The sequence below is a fragment of the Canis aureus genome, chromosome 8, assembly GCF_053574225.1.
Source record: "Canis aureus isolate CA01 chromosome 8, VMU_Caureus_v.1.0, whole genome shotgun sequence".
In the NCBI taxonomy this organism is placed as follows: domain Eukaryota; kingdom Metazoa; phylum Chordata; class Mammalia; order Carnivora; family Canidae; genus Canis; species Canis aureus.
Genome location: NC_135618.1, coordinates 17,383,388 through 17,406,740, shown reverse-complemented (window position 1 = coordinate 17,406,740; position 23,353 = coordinate 17,383,388). Strand labels below are relative to the sequence as shown.

General features: G+C 35.9%; 2 long non-coding RNA genes across 5 annotated transcripts in view; one reads left to right on the top strand and one right to left on the bottom strand.

Annotated features, from left to right (window-relative positions):
• Window positions 1-23,353, top strand: part of LOC144318398 (uncharacterized) — a 381,065-nt gene that overhangs the window by 282,739 nt on the left and 74,973 nt on the right. Inside the window, exon 6 of one of the 4 annotated variants that reach the window (XR_013384285.1) lies at window positions 152-306. The exons of the other annotated variants lie outside the window; for them this stretch is intronic. This is a non-coding gene — a long non-coding RNA (uncharacterized LOC144318398). Of the gene's footprint in view, window positions 1-151; window positions 307-23,353 lie in introns of those variants that run through there. 4 annotated transcript variants of the gene reach the window in all.
• Window positions 4,807-7,593, bottom strand: LOC144318399 (uncharacterized). The gene is made up of 2 exons (XR_013384295.1): window positions 7,115-7,593; window positions 4,807-5,113 (listed from the first exon to the last, which is right to left on the bottom strand). It is a non-coding gene; the product is annotated as an uncharacterized LOC144318399 (long non-coding RNA).

Below are 23,353 nucleotides of genomic sequence, written 5' to 3'. Positions count from 1 at the left end.
GAGAGAGAGAGAGAGAGACCTGCTTCTTATTTACACAGCCCAGTACTTTGAAATTTCTCATGGCAGAAAGCAGTCCTTCATGTACATAACCTATGAATTATCCTTGAAATAAAATGTTTAATTACAGTTGACATTTCTGAACCCATTGCAGGTGGTGCCCATCTGAAGAGTGACATTGTTTACTACACTACAAGGCTCCGGGCCTAGTGTCAGAGATTATAAACCAATTTCCATCCCTGCTTTAATGCTGGTTTAATATCAGAAGAAGAACTTTACTGTGTAAATATTAAACATTTTGTTTAAATATTAAGTACCAAAGGTCTTTTCCTTTTGATTATTAAAACAGGAAGAGCCCCAACTTTGAAAGAGGTGCCTTGTTGAATTAAGAAAATGACTGGTTCTTTACCTTCAGGTTAATTATCACTGGCCAGAGATGTGTGCTCAGGCAAAATGTCAGTTGTCTACTTGTGCCATTGTGAATTTTGGTCATTAAACAGCAATAGGTGACCAGGAGTCACCCTTACTAATAATGAGTTTATTGGGAATTGTACATTTTCTCTTGACCTTTGCCTAAGAAATGGTCTGATAATTATAATCGACCAAGAAATGCTGTCTCCTTGCTGGATGCAGATAGAGCAGGTTGGGGAATCTCATCCACAAGGAAGTGACCCGTGACTGTTCCAACTGTAGTAGCACTCATTGAGTTTGACCACCATCAAGCTGCAAAGGAGCTGATCATCTAGGGTTGACAAGAAGGGCCCCATTGTGAAATACAAGTTTGTTTGCCCATCTGAGATCAAAATTAAACCAGAGAAGTAGAATTATATAAATATCTGGCCTGCAGACAAATGCTCAAGATGGATGAATTTTCCAATTAATTGGGATAGGAGCTATTATGTGAATATTCACAATTCCTCTTAATTGTGGAAAAATGAGCTTTCTTTAATTCTGTGGTATATAGAATTTGCTTGCTTTGCATCCTTTTTCTTATGCATTGTCTTAAAATTCTTGAGTCGAGAACTCTGCACCTATTGTATGAGAGATACAAATGTTACTTTTGCATTGATAACTATTGGGTCTAACTTACTGAAGTGCTTATAAAAGGGTAGATAAGTTCTGCTTTTAGGCTTTTGGTATTCAGCATCTCTAAATATGGAAGCATCTTTAGGATTCTAAGAATGATGATGAAACCAGGCAAATCTTGTTAGGAGAATGTTTTAGAGCACACTAGTTTTGAGGGGAAAGGGAAGTTGACTTTTTTTCCCAGAACTGTTGAACCTATTAATATTTCCATGTAGGGGATTAGATGGTAACATTACAAAGCAGCTTATAGGACATGCATCAATTGGTCAGTACTTCACAAGCACTTTTTAAAAATCTCTTCAATTATTAATCAATTAGCATATACATATATAGAGCATCCAACTGGTACCTGGCATTGTGGTGAACCTTCAGACAATTAAAACACATCAGAAAAGTAAAGATTAATTTACTAGATCCATCTAGAAAACAATTTTACATATTAAACTATTTAGCAGAAGGAAAACAAGGTTGTCTAGTCAGAGTGTGATCAGATTTTATAAGATTTTAGTAACCAGGGAAATGAAGTTGGGAGCAGTACTGTCCTTGAGCTGTATGATGTGGGGAGACTTACATACTGAGGGGCCTTTAGTAAGGGGAGAGGTTGGGATTGGAGAGTCCTACTGGAAGCTATGGCAGTAATATGATAAATTTAAAAGGTTTAGGTTAGTGCAGGACAGTGGGAATAGACTAGAAATGTGGTTTCTAGAAAATTTTAAATTTAGTGGTCACTAGTAGCTCTTTAAAAATTATGTTTCTCATTATTTTTCCGTATGTCAGGAGTATGGAAAATGTAATCCCATGGCCAAAGAATTAGTCAGGGATTTGGAAGGCATGCATTATTTTCTTGGTCAAATTACTGAAGCTCTGTATGATTTTGGATTTCCTATACCTTCTGGCTTCCCTGCTTTAGATGTAAAGTGACCATAGCAGGTGATCTAACTACTAGATAAGACTTTAAACATGTTTTAAGCTTCCTATGTGAAAGACTCTGGAATTAAAGAAATTCTTTTTAATATCCATGACTAAATTTTTTGTTCACGCCAACCCCCAAAGGGAGGACGGCAGCTTGCATTTGAATCAAAACTCATACATTATTGACCTTTGAAACATTAGTTTACCTTTTCTTTATTTGTGTGTCATCTGTTAGTATCCTTCAAAGATTTCCTCTTTTGAAAGATTTAGAGTTCTGCTTATTGAATTTGGTAGTTTAATTTAATATGATTCAATTTTAAATGTCTACTTTAGCAAAATCTTTGAGGTGCTTCCTTAGTTGAGATTTCTTTAGTCTTACAGTGCTGTTTTCCAAGTGTAAATATACTTTAAAATGTGAGGAGCTTTTTATGGTTAAGAGTCTTTATGGTGACTATAGTTAATAATACTGTATTTTAGATTTGAAACTTGCCAAAAGAATAGATCTTAAGGTTCTAATCACAAGAAGAAAAGTTCGTAAGTATGTATGGTGATAGATGTAGGTTTAACATGGTGATCATTTTGTTATATATATATATATCAAATCATTATGTTGTACACTTAAGCTAATGTAATATTATGTGTCAATTATATCTTAATACACTTCATGTTTTCTACTAATATTTTGCCTACTTTTCACTCAAAAAAGAATTATTGACTTATTATATAAAAAGATCTTTGCCATACATACTCAAGATATCCCAAAGTGAAAGATGTCTTCTATTCATATAGGAACTTAAAGTCTAGTTGGAAAGATCCAACATTTAAACACAATGGCATGTGAGTGGCAAAATAACCAGTGGGATATGCATTTATTCAGAAGTATATACACTACCTGGCACACTTGGCACATCCAAGTATGTAATGTGTCAAGAGATAAAAGATGAACTCCAACTGCAGAGGTCTTTGAATTAGGCCCAGGAGGAAGGGAGGATTCTAATCTGGAGGGAGAGCATTCTCAGCCCAGGGACTCTCTTTACAAAGGTATGGAGGCACCAAGTGCCAAAGCTGTGGCCAGGGGAGGCTACTATAAAGTATGTACTTAGTCTATGCTCCATACACACAGCACATAAATAGAAATGTTTAAGAGGCTATAAAATGGAAAGAAAATATGGGAATACCAGTGAATATCAATGAGGAGATGACAGATGTGAAAGATGTCTGATCAAGCTAAATTACCATTACCTTTTGAAAAACCATAACTATTTAGAAAGTGAATTTCCATTTATGTCACAAGAGAAGATGGTTTTAGTACTGTGTCCTCATGTCCCTAGTTCCTTGGTCAGAGGTCACCTCCTCCAACTCATTAGAAGCAGATGGAGCAGTCACCTTTCCCCACTGCTGATTTCTATCTCAAGGAACCTGGGAAATATATTTCATTTTCAAAAGTATCATTGATAGAAGTGCTCCCACTTCACTCTTGGGCTCTTTACAGACCATGTTATTCTTGGAAATGTCAACATATTAAAACCCATGCAATGTGAAGGTTCAGGGATAAGTTCTCTGGAGATTCTTGAAACAAGAGTCACTTTACCAGAGGTAGAACATCCTGGTCTTTTAGGTAATATTACTGTGTAAATACAAATCACCACAATTATAAATGGGTACTCCTCTTAGAGAATGAAAAGGATTGTTTCTCTAAGTTCTTAAAAGAAAAAAGCCTTCATAAATCCACTCACAGCCCAGGAAGAAACACTCAAAAATTTGATGTTGTATAAAAATAGAGCAATTTTTCCAGATGAGGACAAGCACATTAAAGAGAAAATTATTCTCTACCCAAAGCTGGCTTTGTTTATATAATGTTCCTTCCTATAAACCCCTTGAAGATAGGCATCACTTTTAAATTTCTCAAGAAACATATGAAATGTGCCATATTTAAGATATTTTGACCTAGCTTCTGTTTATAAGGATGCATTAGTAAAATCACTTTCAGGTTTTGGATAGAGAAAGTACCTATCTTTACCTAGATCTGTTTAAAGATTTGGGGATAGAGATTTAGATGGCTATATATTTCACAATGGAAATATGGCTGAAACTTCTTATGCAGAAATTTTAAAAAGTGGTGATTATCAAATAATTAACATCTTCCCGCCATTAGGCACATCAGTGAAATAGCACATGCTATAGTTTATTAATATATTTTATTGCAATTAATCACCCTTTCGGTTTTACTGAAAGCAAACCTGTTGAAAATATTCTATTTTGAACTAAACGTGTTGGTAATATTTTAGGACACCAAGTTTTAAAAGTCTAGAACTGACCCTCTGTCAAAAGGACTGTATAAATGAAAATTTTTTCTTGGCTATTTCATTGTTTTTTATGCACTATTGACAAAAATCAAATTTTGTTTCAGAAACGATTTCAAATAGATCCATTTTGGTTCTCTTGACATTTTAAACTTGTTTATGTAAAATTATTTCATCTTTTTTTATTGAAAGGCACTGAGCATTTCACAAGTAATGACATATCCTCTGGTGTGGAATGGTTGTTGAATCAGGTTTAAAAATATGGAATTCTAACATAGAGAGGTGGAATAATTGGGACAGGTTTTGTCGTGGCATTGTTGTGGAAAGAGAATATACACACAGAAGCCTTAGCTTATTTCTTGCCTAAACAGGAGAATCAGGAAAACCTAGATTGCCTTTTCTTGGAATTTACCCATATTTTAAAACATATACCAGTAGTTGTTTATCAGCAGAGTTAAATTTTTTTTTCTTCCAAGGTAAGCAACAAATTATATCAGATGAAAAGGAAAGAAGGCCAATTTCTTTTATTTTTCATCAGAGTAAACCCTAGCATGAAGCATATTGATACAATTTCTGTGGGCTGGTAATTTTCACAACCCACTTACAAGGCAATAATACATTTTCCAGATATTCAAATAATATGTATTACAGAGATTTGAAGGCAAAGAAAACGGCTCTCGCAAAAAGAAATACAGCCAAAGGTACCCTTCATTTGAAGAAATGCATAGAAAGAATCCACTATTAAGAGTTCCTTATGGGAATGATTGCTTGTCCTGTGTATCAGCCCCATCCTATGAATTATAGCAAGTGGATTCCTGCATTTTGAAGAGAAATGATTACTTATTATGTATCTCTAATTCCAAGCAGCACAAACTAAAGAAATTTCCTTTCTGTTATCTCAAACTTTAAACTCCCATATCTGTTTTTGCCTTTTTGAGAGGTCTGTGAACTGAAAATTACATCTCAACACACTGAAATTATTACTGAGGCTTGATCCTAAGGGGTAAATTTTCAGGACATGGCAGTGGGATTTAGCTGGGTAATTCTTATTAATACTAATAACAGTCAATTACTAGACTCTGGAATGTACCTGAAGAATTTCACCTGAAGTCTAAATACATGAAAACAATCTCTTAATCACACCCGATATCATACCTTCATGGGACCAAAGAGAAAAGATGAGAATATTAGTTTAAAAAATTAAAAAGAATCACAACTTTAAAAAAAGATTACTTCAGCTCATAGAAAAATTCATATTGCTTTCACATCTTATCAAACATACACAGAATTGGTGGGAAAACATTGCAAAAGCCAAAATAGATGACATATCAACCTTCATGCAATGCCTAATGACAAAGCCATGCCATTTCCACATGCAAGCTTTGGGAACGTGTGATGCTTTGTTCTCCCTAATTAGCAGGCTCTTCCTAGACCTAATCATTTTGGGAGGGAAAGTCTAGACTAAATTTAATATATGAGCCTTCATTGAGTTTAGTTTGGTTCTCATTCTGTTTCATTTGACTCTTGTGTTCCCTGAGTTTAATAAAATTATTAGCCAATATAAATTTAATTTGTCAAAAATACCTCACCCTACAAATTCAGCCTTTGAGAATGCATTGCCTAGAGAGGATTTGGCTTTAGACTGTATTGTACCTTGTCATAAGCTTATGATAAGCGCTCTTGAGATTGGCTATGACCCCTTCAGCAGGCATTACCCTCCCTACCCATGAAATTCCACCCTCCACCCCTGCTCCCGGCCCTACAAAATCCACTTCAATACTTTGAACATTGATTCATTTTCCTTTACCAGACAACCATCTCTTCTAGTGGCTGAGTGCAGGCTTCTTAGTCAGACTTAAAGCTTTGAGACTTTGGGCAAATTAGTTATCCTCTCTGGGTTTCATTGCCCTCCTCTGTAAAGTGGGGCAGCCACTATCTCATAGGGTGGTTGAGGGAATTAAAGCAGTTAAGAAATATAAAGCTCCTTTCTGAAAGGCCACCTAGCATACAGTAGGAGTACTGCAATCCCATAGATCTTTGTATAGCACCCTCTTGTATTTATATGATGATCTTATTTTGTCTCCTTAGGGCTTAGGTCCTTATTTTGCTATGTAGCCTTAATGGGCAAGCAAAGAATGGGAAGGACCCAAGAAAGCAGTCCACCACGTGTGAGAAAGGACAGGCAGCAATGCAGAGGACAGCATTTGTTTGGAACATCGGAAGAAAGAGTAAGAGAAGAGGGTGCAGAGGCCAGATTTAGGTAGAGAATTTCTGGGGTGCTGGGGAGCTGAGGGCAGGAGAGAGGAGGAGGAGAAGGAGTGCAGGAAGAGACAGGAGGAGAATATGGTGTCAAGCTGGAGCAGAGCCTCCACATGTGTAAACAGAGATTGCCAAGCAGTGCTGTTCACTCTCTGACATCATGGAGAGACTTCAGTAAAAGGTTTACATTCTTTTTTTTTTTTTTTTCATCTCTCCCTCCCTCATCTCTCTCCCTCCCTGCCACCCTGCCCTTTGTCCTTTCTTCTCCTTTTACTTTAACATGGCATTTATGTTATTTACTTTTGGGGATGGATTAATAAGCACAGTACCATTTTTCCTTCTCATCAGGGCCACTCTGTAGGCATACATATCAGCAACATTGTCCCCTCAGTGGCTTGTGGGGCTTTCCATAGAGGCTTGCGTGTGGCACATACCACTCCTGCCCCCCAACAATATTAATCCCATGGTGAATATGCTGTTTCCAAGCTGCCTTTTTTAATGAATATGTTTTGGAAAGATTTCTCCTCACTTTAATGTAGCAACCCAATAATACATACCACTCTACATAGACTTCAGATCTTTATAGTGTTGAAAATGCTTCTGTCCTCATGGTCTCATTTGTTTTCCCCACAGTAATTTTGCACATTTGCAGGTCAGGTACTGTCATTCTTATTTTATGCAGGAGGAAGGACATGACTCAGAGATGTGCTGGTCCTAGCACTGATAAGGCCCTATGACTATTGCTTTGTATTCATTCTACCCTGAGTGTTTCTAAAAGGTCTAATGGGCGCATATGATCTCTCCATTCTCTGGGATTCTAGAATTCCTTCTGCATTTTTCTCAGAATTCCATAGTTTTCCTTTATTTGTGTACTAATTGTTTCAGGTTTATCTAGCTTTCCAGCTCAATTATAAAAGTTCCTTTTGGCAAGGTGCTGACCTTCCTCAGGATGCGCAGAGCCTGTGTGTGAGGCCAACCAGTTTCTTTGTCCTGGTACAGAAGCTAGATAGTGGGACTGCTTGTTCCTACTTTTCTGTTCTGGGAAGTCTTGCCTTAGGTCATAATGCTGACATGGGGATTAGAACCCACAACCTCTGTTCGCCCTTTCTGAGGTTTAGCCCTCTGAGCCATGCTGCATTTAAGTTTAGTAATTAGCACTTAGAAAGCCATTGAGGTCAATCCCCATTGCGCCTGTGTAAAGTTTGAACTCATTTAATTGTCAAAGCCTCTCAGAGAACATTTCTGTATAATTCTGTGTATTTTAAAATAAACTAATGCCGTTATCTATATTCACTTAGAATGGGATGCAGTAATAGTATATGGACAGAACAAAAATCTATTAATACTCACATGTGTGGTAAGGTGACATTCAGATGCATCTGTTTCCTCTCATAAAGTCACCTGCTGGAAGCCTATTGAGTAAATGTTAATGAATTTGGGTGTACCTTAGCTGCAAATGGATCAGATCTTCCTAATGTAACATTACAGCAACCTAGATTCACTTGGATCATTCTGCTGATTTAAATTAAATTGAACATCAAAGCCAGCAAAATGTATTAGGGAGGAATTAGGTGAGCTACAGAAGCATTTAAAGGGTGTTCTTAGAGCCCCAAGAAGAAGAGAAAGATAGGAATATCTCTTTGTATTCTAGCTTAAAGCCCCAGATATATTTGGAGAGATGGACGTGATGATTCTGTTGTATGAGTGGAGTTTGCCATATGACCTCCACTAATGTTTAAAGATTGCTCCATAGTTTAGTCTTTAAAACATCATGCTGAAAGCATGCCGTCAAGTGCCTGCCAAATTTAATTTTAAAAATTTAGCTGGCTTTTAGCTAGAGGTGAGGGGGGAAAAACATTAAAGATTTTGTTCTTGTTTTAACTGTTTAAAAAAAAGTTGAAACTTGGATTTTTCTATTTGGTCAGTTATTTTGAAAATAGCATGCAATTGCCTCTCAAATCAAGTTGAAACTCATAAGTGGAAGGAAGTTCAGCACCTCTCCTCCTCTATCTACCTATTTGTCTTCTTTAATGTGTTGACATAGGCTGTTCTGAAGTCCAATATATTTAACTAATTCCTACCATGTTCATTAGTATGTATGAGACTTTACCTGTGGCTTTTCAAATGTGTTATCTCTTCATCATGAGGGTATAAATACGTAAGTGTATAATTTATGGATTTTGCTTTTGATGTAGCTTCTCATAGTATTTTTTAGAGTTTTCTATCTAGTGTGTCTACCTCATGACCCTTGCTGACTTACTAATCTAATTTAGAACATAAATTTGGTCAGTCAGCAACAAATACTTACAGAAAACTTAATTTTAACTATTTTTTCCTCATAGGGAAAGTTCTATGTGAAAAGCAGCCTCAATGTTTTGGTTGATAATATTGGTTCTCAGATATCTGTACAATTGTGAATGAAATAAGCTGTTTTTTCAAACTTTGGGAGGGATTTCTTCTTCTTCCCCCCCGATAGATACGATTTCACTGGTGCTGTTAGGCCAGATTCTTTGTCTATCACTATATTGTCCAAAGACTCTCTTACGGGGCTCTTATACAAAATAAAAACCTCAACATAGAGAAATAATTGCATTGGTAGATGCTGATATTTGGCTAACAAATGGCCAGGAATTCCCATCATTGGAATGATTCCAGTATAGTTTGTTATAAATCAGAAGTATTCCATGACAAACAGAGAAAAGCAACTAACTTTGGTTTATGGTTACTGTTGATGGACAACAATTCTAAGTCCCACATCACATTATGAACATGAAGCATACCATGAGATGGCCAATACTGGGAACATTGTGTGTTTTGGTCTGAAGAGGATTTTCCATCATTTTTTTCCCCTCCAAAGGGATTCTTAGTACTCATGAAATATTCTCATGATGGAAAATATGGAAAGCATATAAAATTGGATCCACTTGCTCAAGAATCTATGTCGATCAGTAGAGATAGTATACATGTAGTACTTATATAAATATAGAAATGTTTCTAGTAAGTACCTTAAAAGGTAAAAAGAAATTGCAATTAATTTTAATATTTTAACTCCAAATATTCAAAATCTTATCATTTCAACATGTAACCAATATAACAAAACTAATGAGATGTTTTGTATTTTTTTCTTTTTTTTGTTTTGTTTTGTTTTGTTTTGTATTTTTTCATGTTCAGTCTTCAAATCTGGTATATTTCACACTTAGTGGTACATCTTGATTCAGATTAGACATGTTTCTCAATAATAGTTTCTTTAGTAGCTTCTTCTCAATACTTTCTCTAAACTCTTCAATAGGTACATGTGGTTAAGGCTGCCATATTGGACTATTCAGATTTAGATGTACCATTTGTAGGGGTTAGGGACTCTAAAACTCTCTGGGTTTGAATCTTGCCTCTGCCTCAGTCTGTCTGTGACCATGGGCAAGTTAATTAAGTTTTCTGAGACTCAGTTTCCTAATACATAAACCAGGTAAAAATTATTTTGGTCTCATTGGTTTGTTATAAGAGTTAAATGAATTCAAAATACCTGATGAATAGTAAATATACTGCTCTAGACAATGCAAAAGGAATGATAGTACTGTAAAAATCACCTGAGCCTATAAGGGATTTTAAAAAAATGCATAATATCAAAGTTGTATTTCCACACTCACCATGTTATCATTACCTCAACCATCTAATCGTGTCATTCTGTGATTAGTTTTTATTGCTGTTTTGAGTGTGACCTCGTCTTATTTTGGGAGTAGCCTTCTTCTATTTCAGGTGTTAAGATAAAATTCTTTCTCACATATGTTTTCTAAGAAGCCAAAGGCTTGAAAGTAAGAAGTACAGACTTAGCCTGGTTTAAGATAGTTTTTCATTAGGGTAAATAACTTAGGTGGATAGAATGCAGTGATTTTTCATTGACTGAAAATATGCAAACAAATGGCAATTGTTTACTTTCCTGTTTGTACAAATTTTCTGCTAGATTTGGAGGAAAATGAAATCCATTTTGTCAGCATACACCATGACTGGCAACACTTACACTCTTCAGATAGCTGTCAGAATTCATGGACACCATGGCAATGTTGTAAAAAGCCTATCATAAGTTACAATATTCACATAGCTGCCAACCACCCATAACAAGTGCCAGACATCAATAACTGTCCCCATTGTCAAAGGGAGGCAGTAAGGACAAGCACCAGTGATACAGCTAACCAAGAGGACAATATTAATTCATGACTGAGGAATCCTTTGAAGCTAGCCAGAGACCAAAAAACCTCCCCCAAAACCAAAAAGAAAACAAAAACAAAAAAACCCCAAACACAAACACAAAAACAAAAAACACAAAGCAGGAATTCAGTCAAGCCATCCCTCTGGCTAAGGCCCATAGAGCAATCAAAGGTCAGCCCATGCCCCAAATTACCCATTTAGACCTCTAGGAAGAGGAGGATTGCAGAGTACACTGTTCAAAGGTGGTACTTTCTGTCACAGGATTCCGTAGTTCTTTTTTATTCTTGGGAGGTTGTGCCAAAAAAGATTATTGGCATGCTTTCTCCTGTTAAGAAACATTTGGAAGGTCCTTCTAGAGATCTGAGGAACTTGAAAGTTCACTCTCTCCAGTTCCCTCAATTACCTCTAACAAGACTGAAGTTCAGGCAAGTTAACTAATTGCTCAAAGTCAGATGGCCAATTCCTGAGAAGTCTGAAACAAGAAGACAGATCTATGAGGCTGGATTCTGTGCTTTAGTCTTTCCAGGCTTTCTTGCTACTCTGCTTTGATTTTGTTAGGGCAAGAATGATTTTCTGCTTTTCATTTTAGTTGGCATCCCAGGAATGGGAGAGGAGCTGAAGACAGGAATGGCAAAATCAGAGAAGTCCCCAGGCTGGTAAATTCATTCAACCACTCTCTCAGAGCTTCCCTTCACAGTGGGTGGTATTGTGATTCCGTAATGAGGCTTATCAGTGCCCTCCCAAAGGTACAGCTCATGCTTTCCACACTGTCTCCAAGGTCCGGAGTCTGGATTGCTCTGTGTTAACATACTTATTTCCATGTAAGCTCTATGAAAGTTTCTGTGAAGGCCTAAAATACAGCCAGAAAGTATCCTGGGATCTAGGAAAATGTAAGTCATTTAAAATACTTGTACATATTTAGAATGTGTTAAAATATAGACATTTCCTCTTTTGTGTTTCTACCAAATCTAAGTAGTATCCTGTTCCCACAGAGCTAAAGTTCCTAGAATGCTCATGTACTTCTAAAAATTAACTTGTTTTATAAATAATACTTTATTCTTACAAATACTAGTTTTGTAGGCAGCTGTACAATTGTGCTAAAAGCTCTGGACTTTGAGTTACAAGAACTGAAATTTTAAGACTCTGATCAGCTACGTATTAGCAAACACTATCCACCTAAAATGGCCTTGATTGGGATTAAATAAAATAACATATGTGCAAACATTGTATAAACTATAAAGCATTGTACAAATATAAGAGCTTATTATTTTGCTCAAAATCTAATAGATATTTGCATTTATATATGGAAATCATTTATATTTATATAAAGTATTTTCTATATGATAGATAGGGATTATGTCCAGATTGAAGATGTTTATTGATAGGCTTCCTATCTAATTTTTGTGACCTATTTATTTTAACAAGACAGCTTACTTTATAGCTGACTTGGAATTTGTCTCAAATATTCAACTGACAGTGACTATCAGACCCACTGTTTATGGTACAAAAATCAAACTAACCATTTATAAAAATTTCTGCAGAAGATTCCAGCTAATGAAAGCACCATTTGTGGTGTGCTAAAACATGCGCACACATAGGTATTGCCCCATTTATCAGACATGAGAGCTAATTACCTCATACACCACTATATCTCTTCCATTCTCTGCATTTCAATTCCCAATATTAACACATAGGTGGTCAAGCTGACCATCGAATAGCCTGCATGAGCATGAATGCATTAAATAATTTAATGTTGGAAGAGTTTATTAAACTGCCACATTCTAATCAGCATGCGTACCTGCCTTCATTAATTTTGCACTGGTCCATGGTGTGTCTCTACAGCCAACACGGAGAGCACTAATGTTAATAGGAGCTCTTAACAAACAGGACCAGTTAATCAAGGAAAATTTACTATTAACCACATGACCATGCATACTGCAATCTAATTACAATCAGATTTAACCCTCACCCTACCACACCCATTTAGACATCTTTCTTATTATTTGTCAATGAAACTGCAGAAAATAGGGTATCATTATTTCATTTAGAGTGAGAGATATATTTGCATCTGGACGTGGTTGTGAACATGAGGCGGTTTTCTGCTTGCTCCTGTCCCATGTTGGAGCAATTCAATTTTGTTTAAAAGATCACTGGAAGAAAGCTCTGGTTCTGTCCCCTAAATGATTTTTGATTCTTTGAAAATAATTAATTACAAGAGAGAGTTTCTCTGGATGCATATCCATACTCTGAGCTGATTCAGGTGAAATTCACCATTTGGCAAGTTACAGTTATTGCTATGTAAATGACGTGGATAAAATCTAGATCATTTAGTTTAACTGTTTAACAAAATAATCTGAGATATTAATGTTAAGTCTCATAAGATTGGAGGCCCATCATTTAATCAGATTTGGCTACTTCAATACCAGTGAATTGGACAAACACCTACCATAATTGGCTGTTTTGCATATGTAGAAGTATATAAAAGGGAAAAGATAGGATAATCAGGGTTTTTTGTGTGTTTTCACTTCTTCAAGTTGTCACGGTGCCTGTTTTATTACATGAGATCATGTAAGTTTGTCTGTTTTTACAGTGGATCTCTGGTTTGGTGATTATGCCATTTGTTGTAAAGAGGTATAAGTCTGATTCAGAGTAAGAAGGAGAGCTTTAAGAATTCAGAAATGTCAATGCCAGTATTTATGAAATATCAAGGAGAGAAGTTATAGCATTTTTATTAATATTTTGTCATATAATCGCTTTGCTCCTTGGAATATTAGCCCACGGTGGAGGAATTTAAGAAGTATCCCAGCAATTTGCTAAGAATTTCAGCTTCATAACTGAAGGAACTTTTAAAAGTACTTTCTTGAAAGACTCTATCTTACTTAAGATAATTCTTTTTATGGGACTAATAACGACTATCTCCCTTTTGGATATTTTAATTTATTTTAGGTCTCATTATCTTACATCAATGTTACAAAGAATTCCATGTAGGTCAGCTATGGAATCGGATGAACTACACATTTATTTAAAGTGAGTTTGGTTAAAGGATACTCTTGTATTCTGCATTATAGGGTAGCATCTTCACATCTGTATTACATTTTTTTCCTGGTGACTCACAGGTTTCTGTGTTTTTTTTTTTTACAGTGTTTCTTGTTAGAAGGGAACAATTGTACCTAAGTGTTATATAGCAGAAGAATTGTACACAAGAAATATCCAACTAGAATGTGCACTTGAAAGAAAATGTGATATAATATACAAAATTCAGTGCACATAGCTGACCATGAATCCTCCATTCTCTGAGAAGATGGTGAATTCCCCAGTGCCACTCTCAGTATCAAGTAGAACAGGGCTAGAGTTTTGTCAGACGTAGCTGAATACTCTTTGGGCTACTGGAAGAAAATATGACTCATGCCACTCTTTTCTGAGGGCTCTCATTTAGGAAATATAGTATCTGACAATATGTATCTTTCTCTTACTATTCTTAAGAAATTATTGAATAACATTGTATTCAAAGGGAAAAGTCCTTTTGAATTTAACAAGAAAAAAATAATCATCAAACTTGAATAGGAGTGTTTTCTAAAATGTCTGACAAAGTGCAAATAACTCTTTTTGGAACTAATACTTCATATTTAGAATATCTTTGCTTTGCTTTAGTTTGTTCTGAAGGTGAAATGTTGTCACCTTGATGGTTTGACCAAGTCTTGTCTGTATATATCATTGTCTAAACAAGTTGTGAGGTTAGGTGGGAAAGTGTTTAAGAGACTGGGGCTCAATTCTGTTTCTAGCTCTGCTCAGTTCTCTCATCTGTAAAGAGAATGTGTTAGATTTGCTCATTTCTAAGGATTTCTAAGCACATTAAGTATATGAAGTAGTAGAATCTAAGGAATAAGATTCCCTTCAAAAGTTCAGAAACCTCAAATGAGCAGTCAGGGAATGTTAAATGGATGGCTTTTTAATTTTTTTTTCATGTTCAAAAATAAAGACATCTAATTCCAGGTCCCTTGCTCTCTTCTACTTCTTGCAAAATGTACAAACTTCACGTAGAGGGATGATAATGCGATAGTACCCTATATGACCCATAAATATAATTTAGTTTGGAAATGTCATATGATAATCCAGCATAAAGCCCTGTTCATCAAAGGCCTGAGCTGTCAGGTCGTGATGGTGCTTTGATTATTTTATACATTTTTACACAGGGAAGAACAAAAGGCACATTCCACACACAACTTAAGAAAGAAAAGTTTAATAGAGGGTTTATCCTTTCCGCAATGTGGTTAATACTGAAAATGTGGAAGAATAGATATGTTAAATTGGCCAGGCAGTTTGTGTCTCTCTGTCTGTCCGTCTGTCTGTCTGTCCGTCTCTCTCTCTCTCACACACACAACACACACACAAACACTGAACATCAGAGAAGAATTTTGATGTTATGTAAGTGCAAGAAATATGAATATAATAAACAACATTCACCCTGAGTCGTGGTGTTTGTCTGGATTCACGGGGAGTGTTCACCAACTAAGATTGCACAACTACTGGAGGTGTTACATTTGCTTGAATAACCCCAGAGGGCTGGAGCTGGGAGCCAGGAAAGGAGAAGGTGCAATGTGGGGAGGTCCTTTGGTGAGCATGATGCAAGTTTACAGCCTTGCCCGCCATCCAGGGAAGGTGAATCCCACAGGAAAACACTTAAAGCACCCACTCGTGGCTGTACATGCATACACACTCAGAGCGCGTGCAGACGTGCATTTGCGCACCAGTCATCGGAATCTGTAATTGGCGTTTTCCTGGGGGAAGGCAAACTGAGAGAGTGAGAGAACGCAACAGATCTTTGATCTGCTGCATCTGTGTGAGTTGCCTGTGTGAGCCCATTATGCTACCGGCAATTCTCTTGAGACACAGGTAAGAAAAAGGAGAGTGTATAAGAAAGAAATTAAAATAGAAAGGGAAAGCTTGAAACCCAGAAACAAAAACCGAAAAAACACTTTCCATTTTCTTTATTTTCCCTGCATCTTCTTTTTCTTTCTCAGCAACTTCAGCTTATGATGCTCTCTCTCTCGGGAGAACAGATAAGTCGTTTCAGGTGAAGCCCAGAATTGTACTTGTCCTTGGGTTATGCTCTCCTAGGGTAATGTAACATTCAGTACCATGTAACTAGTGAGACAGTTGGCCAGTTATTCAGGATATTTCTGGCCTCTAATAGGGGATGAATTTCTATATGAGATTGACTTTGCAAGGAGAAGCTTTAAGAAAATTCTACTGCAAATCTATAAAGATCCAACAAACAATATTTTTCATTATATAGCTCATGTTGCTATCATTGAGAGAACCTGATATTGGAATACATATTCATTCAAAGTGTGAGATAAGATTGTGTATTTTGCTAAAAAAATTGCATCCAAAATACCAAAAAGAAAATCTCAGAATGTTTTATTTATTTATTTATTTTTTTTAAAGATTTATTTATTTATTTATTTATTCAGAGAGAGCGAGAGAGAGGCAGAGACACAGGCAGAGGGAGAAGCAGGCTCCATGCAGGGAGCCTGACGTGGGACTCGATCCGGGATCTCCAGGATCACACCCTGGGCTTCAGGCGGTGCTAAACCGCTGCGCCACCAGGGCTGCCCTCAGAATGTTTTAACAAATGTTATATTAAATACCTACATGATGTGATATTGTGCCAACTTAATTATAAAATTTAGTATTCATTAAAATTTTTCACTGCATTTGAAAATAATGTGTAGGTTTAAATTTTCTCACTTTGTAAAATTTTCATCTAGGTATGATGATTGCTGAAAGCTCATAACATGTTGTGAGTTAAGTCAGTTATTTGTAGCCCAATAATTTCAAAAGCAAATTTACAAATATTTTTTGGAACAATAATTATAGCAATATTAGGTTTAATGTGGTCATAGATATACTTTTAATCAGTGTTGACATGTTGGGGGAGGGCCTAAGGCTAATGGTGATCTGAAAAAAACCTGGAAAAAGAGTCAGTTGTTTTAAAGCAGCTTCATTGAAGATACTGGTGTTTTAAGGGACTGTTTCTAGAATTCTCTGAAGGTGACAAAGCTGCATTCTTTATTCTTAAATTGAAGGGCATCAAGGTATTCTTGAATATCTGCAGGGATGGTGAATGATTATATGAAGCCCTTATAGCAGGATGGCTCTCCCTGCTGCCTTGATACAGCTCTTGGACACCTAGCACTACCTGGTTGTTAACTATAATGATACCCTACATGTGGGCTCACTTTGACTTTCTAGACTCTTCACATGAGCTTTTGTAACCTTGCTCTATTTCACATAAAGTCATACAGCTGAATTTGTCTCATATACTGCTCAGCATGTTTTGAAGAAAATATCTCTCTCTCTGGGCTGTCCCTGGGCATGGCATGGCAGCACATTAAGAAGACATTCCCCAAACCAACATTAGACAATTTTCTGGAGGAACTCCTTTCCTGGCAGGAGTTTCTCCCTTTATTTTGGGTTTCGTCTTCACCCTAATAATCTAGGATAATTCGAAGAGTTAGCTAATGTTTATTTACATCAGACTAGCAAAGAAAAAGAAAATGATGGTCTGAGCCACAAGAATAGTATCCACTTGATCCTGAGACAAAATTAAATAAGGTTGGCAGTTTTTTTTTTTTGTTTTTTTTTTTTTAATGCTTACTCTGAGTAACCACACAGCTACTGTCAAAACTGGCTTGCACTGAATTGTGCTATTGCTAGGCTGGATCTTTTTTTTCTGAATTGTACCAAGTGGATAATTTTAATTCACATTTACTACATTTTAGAAGGATACAACCCATCTTTACTTTTTCCCCTTCCCCTCTTCCTTCCCTCAGCTCCCTTTTTCTCTTTTACATTCTTGATTTCTACTCTGACTTGCTTTTGGGCAAACTTCTAATCGAAATCTTTGTATCTCTCTCTGAGTCTACTTTCTTCTAGAAAAGACTCATTCTTATAAAAATCATGATAGTTTGACAAGCTGAGGGCAATTACCTGATCAATATCAGTCAGAATGAGAAGCCCATGATGGATGCCCCTTTGGATTGAAAGAAAAGCAGCAGAGACATATTAAATTAAGCTAGTCCCATTTGGCCCATCACCAGAAGATACTGAAACAAGGTAATTTGACCTTTAAAAAAATCGAGAGACTGTCTGCATCACCCTGGTATGAAGAAAGGTCTCAGACAGGGTAATTAGAGAATTTCAATAATTGCTGGCTTTGCAATAAAGGATTTTTTTCAAGTCTTTTTTGGAGCTCAAACTAGAAATTAAGGAAAATTAGTGAGCCCATTTCCTCAGTTCCTATCGAGTAGGTGGGGATATTCCATGGGGCAAGATGGGCAGAAGACAAAATGGAAAACAAGTCATTGCTCCCCCTCAGACACCATAAGTCTTAACGTATCCTTTTCAACTTGGCAGGTTAATAAACGTTTTAATTATACTTTTAGCTTGGTACTTTTTCTAAAGCCAAACAGTAAATCTCTTTAGATTATGTTGTCATTGGCTGTTAACATAGCTAACAAGGCAATAGATCTCAGGTATTTAGCCATCATTACTTCTCATTGGCTCAAATCATCAGAATCAACAACTGCGCACTCAGAGGAATTAATACGCCCTCGAATCTAAATATCACTATGAAAAGGTGACCTTCACCCACTAACAGTACACCGCATTTTTTAATGATTATACAGCTATAGAAATGAGCAATGATTTAAAAATCATTTAAATCATCTCCCTTTCACTGTGACAATGGCTTAAGGCATTTTCCTACTCTTCTTCATCTAATCCAAAGGTTAGTGGACCTGATAACCATAAATAAAACACTTCAGGATTGAACATTTTGGGGACCTGGCATGGGACACTCAATAGAAATCCAGAGTCAGAGAGACCCTTAAGAAGTTGTCTTTTCTGTTCAGTGTTCTTAAACTTTTGATGCATAAAAGGTACCTAGACAGCATGGTCCAGTATGCCTGGGGAAGGTGCAGGGATCTGCATTTTCACAGGAGTCCCAGGTATTACTCTACTGGCGGTCCATGGACTCCATATTAAGACGCACTATGTGTAGACTTCCTTTCTGTTAGCCTCTGGCAGTGTGGAAAGTACACCAGCTTAAAGTGATGAGAATCAATCACTTTTTTGCAAAGGCTTCCATGGAAATGGACTAAGACTCATTCAATCAAATCACACTATCTACGGCTTTGATGTTCAGTCACTTGCCTGTTAAGAACTGCCATTTCTCTTCCTCAAGCTAGAATCCTTTTGTTTCGTTTCAGTTTGTTTTTCTTAAATGTATTCTTACAATAGTGTTCCCAGGGAAAACAATGAGTTTTTATTTTATCTTTTACCATCAAATATGTGCTTTCCCCTTTTAAATATAGGATGGCAAGTTTTCTGATTCCCTCCTAAGTGTCGGGCATCTTTCTTGCCTGGAAGAAGAGAAATTTGTAAATCAATTCACTTAATTCCGAGTTGAAGCCAAAGGTCTTGTGACATCATCACTTCTATTCTGCCTCTTGCTCATTCAAGCCCACCACACTGGCCTCCTTGTTAACCCTTTTCTCTATTTGGAACACTATTCCCAGATTTCCATTTCATATCTTTGCTTAAATCCTACCTTCTTCCAGAGGCCTCTCCTCACCACCCTATTTAATTCTGAAATGATCATATATATATTTTTCCCCATAGCACTTATTTTCTCCTAAGATGCTATTTAATTTACTTAAAAATATTTGTGTTAATTTTCTGTTAATCCCTAACGGTGTGGTGTATAAGTTCCATGAAAGTTGGAATTTTTTTTTTTAAGATTTATTTATTTATTTATTTATTTATTTATTTATTTATTTATTCATTCATGATAGACAGAGAGAGAGAGAGACACAGGCAGAGGGTGAAGCAGGCCCCATGCCGGGAGCCCGACACGGGACTCGATCTCGGGACTCCAGGATTGCGCCCCAGGCCAAAGGCAGATGCTAAACCACTAAGCCACCCAGGGATCCCCTGGAATTTGTTTTTTTAGGCTGAAACATACAGGTAACTAGAACAGAACCTGGCATATAGTAAGTGTTCAACAAACCTTTGTTGGATGAAAGAGTAAATGTCTAATTACATATGACATTTCCTTTCTCACAAACACTTGCATTTAAATCTAAGAAAGATTAGAGGAAGCAATAGTTAAGAAAGCAGAAATTCACTTATTATTTAGATTATCATTAATTCACATATGATTCAGAAAATATATTTGAATAGTAGGTATTCTAGGTGAGGCTTAAATTATGCTACAAAGATTATTAACTCTCAGCCTACTCCTCCAGCCAGATGTTTCACACTCTTAAACATGAATACTGATTGCTGTTGTAACTAAGGGCAGAGGAATCAGAGAAAGTAGTAAACCATAGGGAAAAAGCAGAATGAGTGAAAACCAGAATTAGCATTATCCTACTTGTATTGAAGATATTGTTAGGAACCTGATGCTACTTGGCATTTTGTACATATTTCCATTGAAAATTATTTTCTAAACTTACAGAAATAGCTACCATTATGGAGAATTTATGATGTCTTACACATGATGCTATGTTTCACAAACATTATCTCCCTTCTTCTTCAGAAGAATCCCATTACGTGTGGTGTCAAGATTCACTGACTTACAAATGGCAGACAATCCAAACTAAACTGTTTTATTTTTTTTTAAATTTTTTTTTAAGGATTTTATTTATTTATTCATGAGAGACACAGAGAGAGAGAGAGAGAGGCAGAGACATAGAGAAGCAGGCTCCACACAGGGAGCCCGATGTGGGACTTGATCCTGGGACTCCTGGATCATACCCTGAACCGAAGGCAGATGCTTAACCACTGAGCCACCCAGGTGTCCCCAACTTAAACTGTTTTAACCAAAGGCAAACAGAAGAAAAGAATGAGTTCATTTGGTTCATGTATCTAGAAAATCAAGAAAAAAAAATGTGTTGATATCGATTACTCAAACATTTAAAATCAGCAAAATAAAAATATATTAACTTTCTGAACATTTAAAAATGACATCAGCAGAGTATTATTCTGAATTTATATTAATATATTTAATCAGTTTCTTAGCCATATCTCTCTTAGCTAGCACCACGTTATATCTGTGTGGCGGTTAATTTTTTGTGTCAACTTGACTGGGCCACAAGTTAACTACCCAGATATTTTGTTAAATCTCATTCTGGGTATGTCTGGGTATGTCTGGGTATTCTGGGTATTCTGGTTGAGCTTAATATTTGAATTGGTAGAGTAAAATGATTGCCTTCCTCCATGTGAGTGGACTTCATCCAATCTGTTGGAGGCCTAGGATTCCATATCTCTGCCTGACTTTTTAAATTGGGACATCAATATTCTCCTGCCCTTGGACTGTACTACTGAGTCTTGTGGTTCTCTATCTTGCAGATGACAAATGGCGGGGCTTCTCAGCCTCCATAATTGCATGAGTCAGTTCCTTAGAAGGTTTTTTTTTTTTTTTTTTTTCCGGTAGATGTATAGAGATCTATCTATCTATCTATCTATCTATCTATCTATCTAATGTACATAGATAGATAGATGTAGATAGTATATCCATTGTATTGGTTCTATTTCTGTGGAGAATTCTAATACAAGATGTTTTTAGAAGAATTTTATTTTTTCAGTATGGCCTTTTAATTGTTTTGTTTCATAAATTCCCCACAGTCTTCTCCCAATTTGCATTTTAAATTTAATACAAGTAAAATCTTTGACATCTTCAATTAATTTTTCTATCTACACCACAATATTTTGAAATGAGAAAAATATTTTTTCTATAAATGTTGAGGTACCCGGTAACCTCAGAACATATTCTGCCAAATGGAGAATACTCTTAAATCTATTTTTTATATTGAAACACTTAAATGTTTCAGGCCAAATATTTTCACAGAGACTGTCTTTTCACCTCTGTTCTTTGACAAATATTTTTTCATAAGACAAAACTCTTCAAATAAGTGGTCCCTATGGCTTTTTGAATGATTTACCAGGTATAGATGCTGTAAAATCATAAACTTTATCAATTTATCCAATTCCAGCATATGACACAGATCTATCCAATTAAAAGTAGGAACTTTATTATAAGATTCTTCCCCAAAATTGAGCTATTCCCAGGCACAACTACAAAGTTTCAGAATCTTAATTCTCACACAGTGTTTGAATTCTTCTTCCTTGTATTCAGTTCCTCCCTTGCTGTTGTAGGAATAAATTTTATCATCTTATTTCCACACTCTGTGTTTGTAACTGCAATTTGCTAAAAGATGAAAAAGCTGAAATCTTTTGGCACTCCATTTGTTTAATAATTTGGTTAAATATTTTCAACTAATTTTGCACAAAATACATTCAAAATTTGATATCATTTATTTAAAAAAGTACACCATCTTTATGGGACAAGAAGATTGATTTAAAAAAACAATTTTTCAAAAGTGCAAATATTTCTAAAAGCCATTTCATAATAGAGAAGAGACAAAACTTATATTGCCATGTTGAAGTTTTATGTTTGTATTCCTTACAATATCAGCAGATTTTATTGTTCAGCTACTTTGTGTGTGTGTGTGTGTGTGTGTACAACTATAGTGTCTATTTTTCTTGATGGAATATCCCAATTTATTTAGATACAATTATGAGTTATGTATACACCAAAATCTATTCCTGGGGTATATCTGATTCATTGGTTTCTTAATTTGGTGAAAACTATGTTTTTACCAAGATACTGTGTTACACTGAATTTGTATTTTTACTACTAAACCAAAGAAGTCATTGTGGCTTCTATGTTTTACTTTAATTTTTTTTTTTCCAGTAGCACTCAATACTTTCAAATATTTTGTCTTAAACTGAAGCCCTTGATCACACTGATAGAAAACTGGCTTCATTTTTTTCTCCAAATAAACCCAACATGCTAACAGCTACTGTTTCACTTTCCATTCACTTAAAAAAAAATGGAAAAAAAGCACAATTAATTTAAAACTACAATCCTTTGATCTAAATGAAAAGTCATGGTTCTTGGAGTGATTTATAAACATATATTCTGTAGCTGTATCAGTTAAATTCTGTGGGGGCTCAGGCCTTAAAATAGCAACTTTTGAAATAGATCCCAATGCTTTCTCAGCAGATTTATATCTTCTAGTTTTCACATGTCAGTGATATAATTTGTGGTCTCAAAATTAAGCAGCAAACGTTGATAAGCCTAATGGGGAAATTAAGTATTGAAGCCAACATGAGAATTGAAAAATCTGCATTTTCATTTTTATTAAATATACATTTTTTAGCTCTTTGCTATGAAAATACAGTATTTCAAAAACAGAAAAAAATTATCAAAAATTAATTAAATATGTCAATACCAAAAAATAACCAAACTTCTATACCAAGGCCATTCAGCTTACACATTCTATGCTCAGTAGGAGAACTGCTTAGTCTCCTTTTCTCCTTTTTGTGTATACTTACATCATAATTTCTTTCATTTTTCATTGACTCTTCGCTGGCAACCTGGTGACTTTACCCATCTCACAACTGGAGCTGCAGCTCCTGTATACCAAGTGGTTGGCAGAGTAAGGGACCTTGTATGCTTTTCC